Below are 8,579 nucleotides of genomic sequence, written 5' to 3' on the forward strand. Positions count from 1 at the left end.
TGGTGATGATGGTGATGGTGATAATGGTGGTGGTGATGATGGTGATGGTGGTGATGATGGTGATGATGATTATGATGGTGATGATGGTGATGGTGACGGTGATGGTGGTGATGGTGATGGTGATGGTGATGGTGACGGTGATGGTGGTGATGGTGATGATGGTGATGGTGATGGTGATGGTGACGGTGGTGATGGTGATGGTGATGGTGGTGATGGTGATGGTGGTGATGATGGTGATGGTGGTGATGGTGATGGTGACGGTGATGGTGGTGATGGTGGTGATGATGGTGATGGTGGTGATGATGGTGGTGATGGTGGTGATGGTGATGACAGTGATGATGGTGGTGACGATGGTGATGATGGAGGTGATGTTGATGATCATAACATTTACTGAGTGAATGTGTCTGAGCTCACTCTTCAACCACAGATGAGGAAACCGAGGCACAGAGAGGTGAAAGAATTGGGTGAGGCCTGAGACTGGTCATGACCGATGGCGGAGGGGGCCCACATTCCTGCCTGCTGTTTACAAGAGGCTCCTGCTCTGTTCCAGACTCAGTTCCAGCCAGGTTCCCTCTCTGCCCATCAGGGTCCCACCCCAGACCTTGGCGGCACTTGTGGCCTGGTCCCTACAAGGGGCTCAGAAATGTTTGTTCAATGAATGAAGAGCATTCAGGTTCCCCCCACTGCCCCCAAAGCAGAACCCTGCAGTGGCTCTGAGGTGCCCTCATGTGGTGAGTGACAGCACCTGCAGGGGGCCAGGAGCAGACCCAGGTCTACGCTGGTGTAAAATTGGAGAACTCTGTGTGGGCTGTGTGGAACAGACAATGCCCACTGTGGAGCGTTGGCCCTCTGTGCTCTCTGAGCTGCAGCTGGGCACGGCCTGGGGCTGGGAGTGTCCAAAGCCTGGTCTTGCTGGTCATCATTCCTGTGGGGTGCACACTGCTCACAGGACCGGACTTCCCCGGGGCTGGTCACGGGTCTTGGTCCCAGCTTGGGGCTCTCAACAGGAGGGTCCAGGGTGGTCACACCCCGGGACAGCCCAGGTGCCCTCCCTGAGTATCTGGGGCTCCTGGCGAGGCTGGAATGCCAAGCCTGCTGGACTCTGGGGCCAGAGAGTTGTCCCGCACCAGGTGGTGACCCTGGGGTGGGAAATCAGGGAGCCCACAGACATTTGGGGGAGGCCTGAAAGGACCTGCTGAATGGGGCTGAGGACCTGAGATGGGGCCGGGAGCCCCTGTAAGCAGAGTCCTGTCATCTGTAGAGGGGCTGTGCGTTTCCACCTCCCTCAATTTCCCACCCCTGGCCGTGGGGACAGGGCTCAGCTCTCCTCACACCCGTCAGAGTCTCTGCAGAAATGGCTTGTAGAGGGGCCTCATCAGAATGATTTCTGGCTTCTGTTCCCCAGCACAGGGGTGATTCCTGCCCCGGCCTTCCTGCTGCAAGCTCCCTGGGTGGTGAGCGTTTGGGGACCAGCCGGCCAGCTGGGGTGGGGAGTGGAGTTGGGGAGGGCGGGTGTGTGCCCATCTCTGTGACCATTCTTGTCTGGGCTGCTGGTGCCCATGAGGGAGCCAGGCAGTCTGCACGTGTCCTGGTGTGGGCACAAGGACGGCTGTAGGAATGTTGGTGGGATGGGAGGCACCTGGCCATACTCCCCCCGAAACATGGCCCCAGCTCTGGGCTGGGCCAAGCCTAGGTTTCCCCAAGGCTGCCTGTCTCGTTTACCCCTGGGAGATGCGCGTGTTCCGTGCGTGCTCTTTGTGCGGAGAAACGGGACGTGAAGCTGAGGAGGGAGGTGGGCCGAGTGCAGGGGCTCTGGCTCCCCCATTCTGCGACCTCTGCAGCCCTGCGGGGTGTGGAGGGGATGAGGCTGGGGGTGTGCGTGAGAAGACCCCACCACCTTCTTAGTCCCACTGGAATGGGGACCCGACACAGAGGCAGAGCCCTCACCATCCCCTCTCCCCACTGGCAATAGGGGGGCCGTACTTTACCACTTCCAGTTCTTGACTTCTACTGCCCCCCAGCTGTCATTATCCTGCACCCGACTCGGCTGCCAGGGTCCCAGGGGTGAAGGCTGGGCTGCCAAGGTGGGGGACTGTCCTGAGCTGACCACTGCCCGGCCCTGCAGTGCCTCCCTCTGCTGCCGCATCAGATGGATTGGGCAGTGCTGGGGGCTCCGGGGGTGTTTGGAGGAGGTTGTAGACAGGTGGCACCAGCCTTGCTGTTTATTCGGTTTTACTCAGAGCAGAGAAGTTCTCTCCGCAGGGCTGGATCCTTGGGCAGGCCCAGGGCAGGGGGGGGTCCCTTGCCGTCTGCTGCTGTACCCCACTCTGGCCCCACACTGGGGGTGCTCCCTGCTGGAGAGGCCTGGGCTGGACCCCAGCTTGGTACCCAGCCCCATCTCAGGGCATGTGCTGAGTGCTCACCCGAGCTTGTCATCCCCAGGATGACTCCCTGGCACCTCCATAGGGAGTGTCCTGTGGGCCAGGACCTGTGGGGGCCCAGCCCTTCCCTGGGAGTGGGGTCGGGGGTCCGTGTGTGGGCATGTGAGGAGGGAGGTTGAGCGCGGACATGCAGGGCTCTGGTGGATGCAGGGTGCAGGTTTGGGCTCAGCCCTGAGGTCTGGACTCTGTCCTGCGGCACGTGGCCGCACTGCGGCTGCCATCCAGCTGTAGCCCAGGCCCAGCAGCGCCAGCCCAGTGGAGCCCCTGAGAACCCCGCAGCACAGTGGACCTGCTGGATGGGACTGGGGCTTAGGTGGGCTGTGACCTCAGGCCTCCTTTGGGGGACTTCTTCCCAGGGACTCCCACCAGAGACTGACCAGCCTGGGAAACATGCTGAGGGCTGTTGCTCCACCCTAGGTGTCCCGCAGCCCCCCCGGCTATCCGCTTGGAAGGTCCATTCCAGTCAGGAGCCAAGTCCCCAGGAAGGGAAGTGGACAAACACAGAGCCCACCCCATTCCTGGTCCAGAGACCAGGGTGCAGAGGCCCCCTGCCCTCAAAGAGAAGGTCCGTGCTGCTGGTCCAGACCCTGGAGAAAGCTCAGACGGGACAAGGGCCACCCTCCTTCCACACCCAGCGGGGACACCCAGACCCAGGGCTGCCCAGAGTGACCCTGGGGCCCGTGCCGGGCTCCTCCTGCCCCCTTGACCAGAGGTGCCCCTGGGGGTGCTGTTTGCACCCCCTCACAGGGGAAGGAAGGAGAAGGGGCCAGCCTTGCTGCGCCATGGTCGGGCTGTGGCTCTCTGGCCTTCCTGTCCTCCAGGGGGCAGGAGACTGGAGGACTCTGTCCTCGGGATCTGCAGTGACCCCGATGTGGGGTGGGGTGGCAGATGGAGGCCCTTGGCTTCTGCTTGTGCCTGCAGGCCACGTCTCAGGGAGGGGTTGGAGGGCTGAGCTGAGGGGGAGGGGGAGGCAGGTGCCCTTGCCCTGCAGCTGCAGGAGGGGGTGGGCATGGAGGGTCCACAGCCGGAAACCCAAGTGGTTCCTTTTGTGCTGATTTTCTGCTCCCTGCCTGGGGCGCGGGGGCTGGGAGAATAAGGGAGAGCAAGGCCCCTGCCCAGGCTTGGAGCCTGGCCAGAGGGCCTCACCCTCATCCCAGTTAAGAGGAAAGGATGCAGCTGCAGAGTCAGGGCTGGGGGCTTGCTGGAGGGGAAGCAGGGCACACTGACCTGGTCAGAGAGGCCCGACTGCCCCAAGGGTGACCCAAGATGCTGTCGGGATGGGGGGGGATGGAGCCTGGTGGGTGAGTGGGGGACAGAAGGAGCCCGGGGGGAGTGCCGGCCAGGGTGCCAGCAGGTGGCGCTGGCTCCGAGGACAGAAAAAAAATGCCTGCAGCAAACCTGAGTGGGTGTCACTGCGGCTGCAGATGGTGGGGGAGGGATTTGCCTTCTCCCCCGGGCTGCGGAGCCTCACGTGCCTCAGTCCTGCATAGTCTAGAGGAGAATTGGGGCACGATGTGGTCAGGCACATCTACCTGCCCTTGTTTGGACCCTAGCCCTGGGTGTAAACGCGTCCCCCTTCCCCATTTTGACCCTTGTCCTCGAGGCACAGGGGCAGTTCCAGGAGCTCAGAGAGGGCCACCCCCACCCCGCGGCCCAGCGGACTGAGGAAGGACAGACTTTGCAGTGACCTCAGGTCTTATCCCACCCCCTCCGTCGTAGCCATGGCAACTGCCCAGCGCACCGCGGTTGGGGCGAGTGGCCCTCGGGACATTGTTGGCCCCGCGCTCGCGGAGCTCCTGTCCCGTGGGGCCACCCACCGCCAGCACCGCGGACAGCGCTCCGACCTGCCCGCCGGGTGGCCCGACTTCCCTAAACCCAGCTCGCGCGCGGCCAACTCCCCGGCGCAAGGCGTCCCCCACCACCGCCGCCGGCGCCCACCTCCCATTCTGCCGCCCCCCGCGGACCCTCCCTTTGTCTCCCGGTCCCCGCCGCCCTCTGGGCGCTCCGTGCTGTGGACACACGTGGCCGCAGCCTCGTCCGGGCCGCAGGCTTCCCCCGCGGTCGTCCCCACCCGCCCCGCGAAGCCCGCGGCGTGCGGGTCCCTTTGTGTCCCGCGGCCAGGTCCCCGGCCCGGCAGCTGGGCCGCCCTCTGGGCGGGCGCATTGTTCGCCGGATTTGTCCGCGGCGCGAGGGGCCGCCGGGGGCCGGCTTGCCTTCCTCCCGCGGGAGGGGCACCGCGCCGGCCGAGCTCGCGGGCCATTTCCATGAGAAAGGAGCGGCAGAGGCGCCTCTCTTGGCATTCACCGCGTGCCTTAATTGTATAGACATTAAATCAAGGTCCGCTGTGAACACGCAGAGGGGCCCTCAGGGCTGCGGCGGGCTGCGAGCTGCCGGGCCGGGGTCGGGGCAGCGGCTCCGGCTCGCGTGGGATCCTCGCCCGAAGGGCGCGAACGCTCCGGCGTCTTCGCCACGGGGCGCGCGGGGCGGGGGCGCTGCGCCACGCCGACGGTTTCTCCTCGGACTCCAGCCCGGATCCGCCCCCAACTCTGAAGAGCCCACTCTTCTTCCCCTTCCGCAGCGGGGAGGGGGCCCAAGCAAGCCCCTCGGGCGGAACCTGGCACACCGAGGAATCGCGGCAAGGAGGCGCTGGAGGCGAGTGGTGAGCGAGCGTGTGCGCGCCCGGCCGCCTGCCGCGGGCTGCCGAGAGGCGCGGAGCCCGCTCCGACAGCGCAGCGCGAGCTTCTCCGCAGCTGCCTCCCCCGCTGTACCTCCCTCCCCGGCCCGACCCGCGAGCGCGCTACGAAAGCGGTTATAAAAAAGAATCTCGATGCTCAGAAATGAAAGCCAGTCTCTTTTTACAGCCCAGTGAGCTCACCCTGCCCACGCGCCGGGAACCGCGAGAGCTGTTGGTGGAGAGAAAGCCGGGGAGACCCGGAGAAGCCGCTCGCGGGACCGCCCCGCCCGGCCCCGAGCACAGTTACCCGTCCAGGGCGGGAGCTGCAGCCGTCGCCTCCGCCTCCTCCTCGGGCCCCCGCGCGCCGCTGTCCGGGGCGGAGGAGGGCGCGGGGACGCCGCAGAAGGAGCCGAGTAAGTCCCCGAACGCCGCGGGCCGGTTGGAAGCCGACTGTCCGCGGGCTCAGCGCGGCGGGCGCCCAGCTCCTGCTCGCTGGCGCCGGCCCGGGAACGACTGTCCCCCGCCCGCCGCCGCCGCCGCCGCCGCCGCCTCCGCGCGTATCCGCGCCCGGCTCGGGCACCGGGCGATTATCACTGGGGCGCGCGGTGACGTCACCCGGACACCGGCTCCGCCGCCGCCTCCGCGAGGTGTCCTTGAGAACTGCGGGGGCACGCGCGCCGCGCACACGCGCACACACGCACTGCGCGCCCGGTGCCTCCCGCGGACACTCGCCGCGTCGCGCCCCGCGCGCTCCTCCGCTCACACGGACGCCGCCCTCGAGCGCCCTCGACCGTCCCTGGCGCCCCAAGGCCACGCGTTTGCCCCCGGGAACGCCTCTCTGACACACACACACCAGCCCCTCCCGCGCCCCTCCTGCACCCACGCGAAGGCTCCTTCTGCAGGCCACCGGCCGCAGTCCCTCTGAGCGCACCCTGACACCCACCAGCCACGCCTCAGCTCCACGCAAACTAATCTCACCCGCAGACGCACCCCCGCCCTCGGCCTGCGCCACAGGTTCGAGCCCGCAGTTGTCTCCCCGGCACACGCTCTGCACCGTCACTCTCCCAGCCCCTCCAGCCCCCAGAGGAAGGAAAGGGACTTGCCGCGGCCCACTGGGCGGTTATCTGGAGGACGGAGGTAGCCACCCCCACCGAAGAGCGCTCTTCTCACTGTGTCCTGACTGAGGTGGGTGTTCTCGATCCCGGCCCACGGCCCGACTCGGAGCTCGGCCCTCTCCTTGGAGTCCTTCTGAGGGCTGAGACTGATTCGTCCCACTAGGGCCAAGGACTAGTGGCTTCTCTAAGCCAGACCACCTCAGGCCTCCCCCACGGGCCTTTGTTCTGGTGTAGACGTTGAGGGAGCCGCAGGCCCAGGCCAGGCCAGCAGGCCTCCGTCCCCTCTCCTTCCCTCCAGGCCCACCCAACCCCTGCGCCATCTGCCCTCAGATCAGACCCCGCTGACCCTCCCAACCTTGCGAATACGGTCCTGTTCCTCCCTCTGGGCCTGCTCCAGCACTGCGGGAGCCCTGGGGAAGCAAAGCCGACTGGGAAGGGGGTGGCACTCGGAGAGGCTCTGCCCTCAACCCCTGTGGGTCCTCAACCCACCAGGACCGCCCTCCCTAGGAAGCTTGCCAGCTGCAGTTCCTTGCCCTTTGCTGGTGTCAGGAGTGGCCCTTCTCCCTTGCATGGGGTGTGAAAAATCCCTGCTTGTCTACAGGAAAGCTGAACTTCACCTCCCCCAGCCCAGCGCCCAGTACGACACCCAGCCTGGCGGGTTCACAGCCACAGCCGGGCCCAGGCCTGACGCCGGCTGGTGGGGTGAGGGCGGGGCAGGCGGGCCCCTGGCAGTTCGCCCGCAGCCTCTCGTGCGATTGGGGCGGGTCCCCACCGAGGCGGGGGCTGCTGTCCATGGTGTTGAACCCGACCCCTGAACCCCAGTCTCTCTCCTCCCGCGTCGCCTCTGGACTTTTCTGGCCCCGCTCCTTCCTCACCCTCGAAGGGTTCGGCCCACGCCCCCCACCCTTGGCTTCGTCGACAGGTCCAGGACGGCTCTGGCATCCAGCTCTCTGGAGCTTGTCTGCATTCTATGGGGGAGGGCTTCTCAGGTTTGCAGACTCCAAATCTTTCTTCGGATCCCCTTTCGTACCGGGCTGGCCCCACCCAGGGCCAGGGGAGGATCCCGCTCCTTGCAGGCCTGCTCCCCTCCCTGCTGAGCAGATCTCTCCCCAGACGGGTCAGGTGGGGGGTTGCCTCCCTCGCCTTGGATCAGACCGGCTTTTTGCGCATCCCCAGGACAGCCTGCGGCATTTGCTCTTGGGATCCTGAGCCCCCACGGGCCCGAGGCTCGCCCCTCCCTCCATTCCCAGCGAGCTCCGGCCCTCGGGAGGAAGGGCCTCCCTGGGCATGGGGGTGGGTGCTGGGTGGGAAAGAGAGACCAGCTGCAGCCTCTGCCCTGCCTGCCCTTCTGTGCCAGCCCGGTGGGGACCTTCTTGGTGGCCCCGAATCCTTTGAAGTTTTCGTAAGAGTCAACCTGCTGCTGCCAGGCCCCCACTTGGGTGTGTGCTCCCTTCGGCTCCTCGGGTCCCGGCCCAGCCTCACCAAATCCCAGCCCAGTTGCACCCGAACCTTCTCTCCGCCGCTGCCCACGCCGCCGCTCCCACCCAGCGCACCGAGAGTTTGTGTTTGTGGATTCATTTATTTGCCAGCTCCACGGATGGGGGCGGGGGCTCCCCGGCTCCCAGCGAAGGGCGCAGGGAGGTGGCTCGGCCGTTGGCTCAGGGCTCCGGGTTCTGGGCGGCTGCCTCCGCACGCACGCACAAAGGCCTCGCGAGCCTGGGCCTGCAACTTGGAGATGGGTTAGGTGGTTCCGAGGGGCGGGGGCGGGGAGGAGGGAGGGAGGGATGCGGGCGAGACCCCCTTCCTTCTCCTCTCCCCTCCTCTCCGCCACTGTGAAAGCCTGCGAGTATCGCGTGGGATTAAGCAAATCCACAGGAACCAGGGGAGAACCCCCGCCCTTTCCGCTCCTGCTTCCTCATCACACTGCCCGGCTTCCTGGGTGCTAGGCCTGTCATTCCTCTAGAAAGGGGAGGGCCCGCGGCACATCTGGGAACTGCTGGCTCTCGGCCTCTTGACCCTTGACCCTGTCCTCGCTCCAAGGTGGGGGAGGAATGGAGGACGGGGTCTTGGGACCTGAAGGGAGTGGGGAGAGGCTGGAGGCCAGTGGCAGGGGCCTTCAGGGCAGATGTAGCCTGGGAGTGGGGGAGCCGGGAGCTTCAGCCCGAGGGACGGGGAGCAGTCCGCTGACGTGGGCACAGAGCTCCAAGGCAAGCCCTGCTCTGGGCCCCCTGTACCCTCAGAAAGGTCCACAGCTTCCAAGCTCCAGCTTGGGTGGTCCAGGGACCTCAGACATGCTCCTGCAGTGAGGCCCAGGTCCCCCCAACATCCCCCGAGGAAAGCACCCGGGTC

Source organism: Phocoena sinus, chromosome 15, assembly GCF_008692025.1.
Source record: "Phocoena sinus isolate mPhoSin1 chromosome 15, mPhoSin1.pri, whole genome shotgun sequence".
In the NCBI taxonomy this organism is placed as follows: Eukaryota; Metazoa; Chordata; class Mammalia; order Artiodactyla; family Phocoenidae; genus Phocoena; species Phocoena sinus.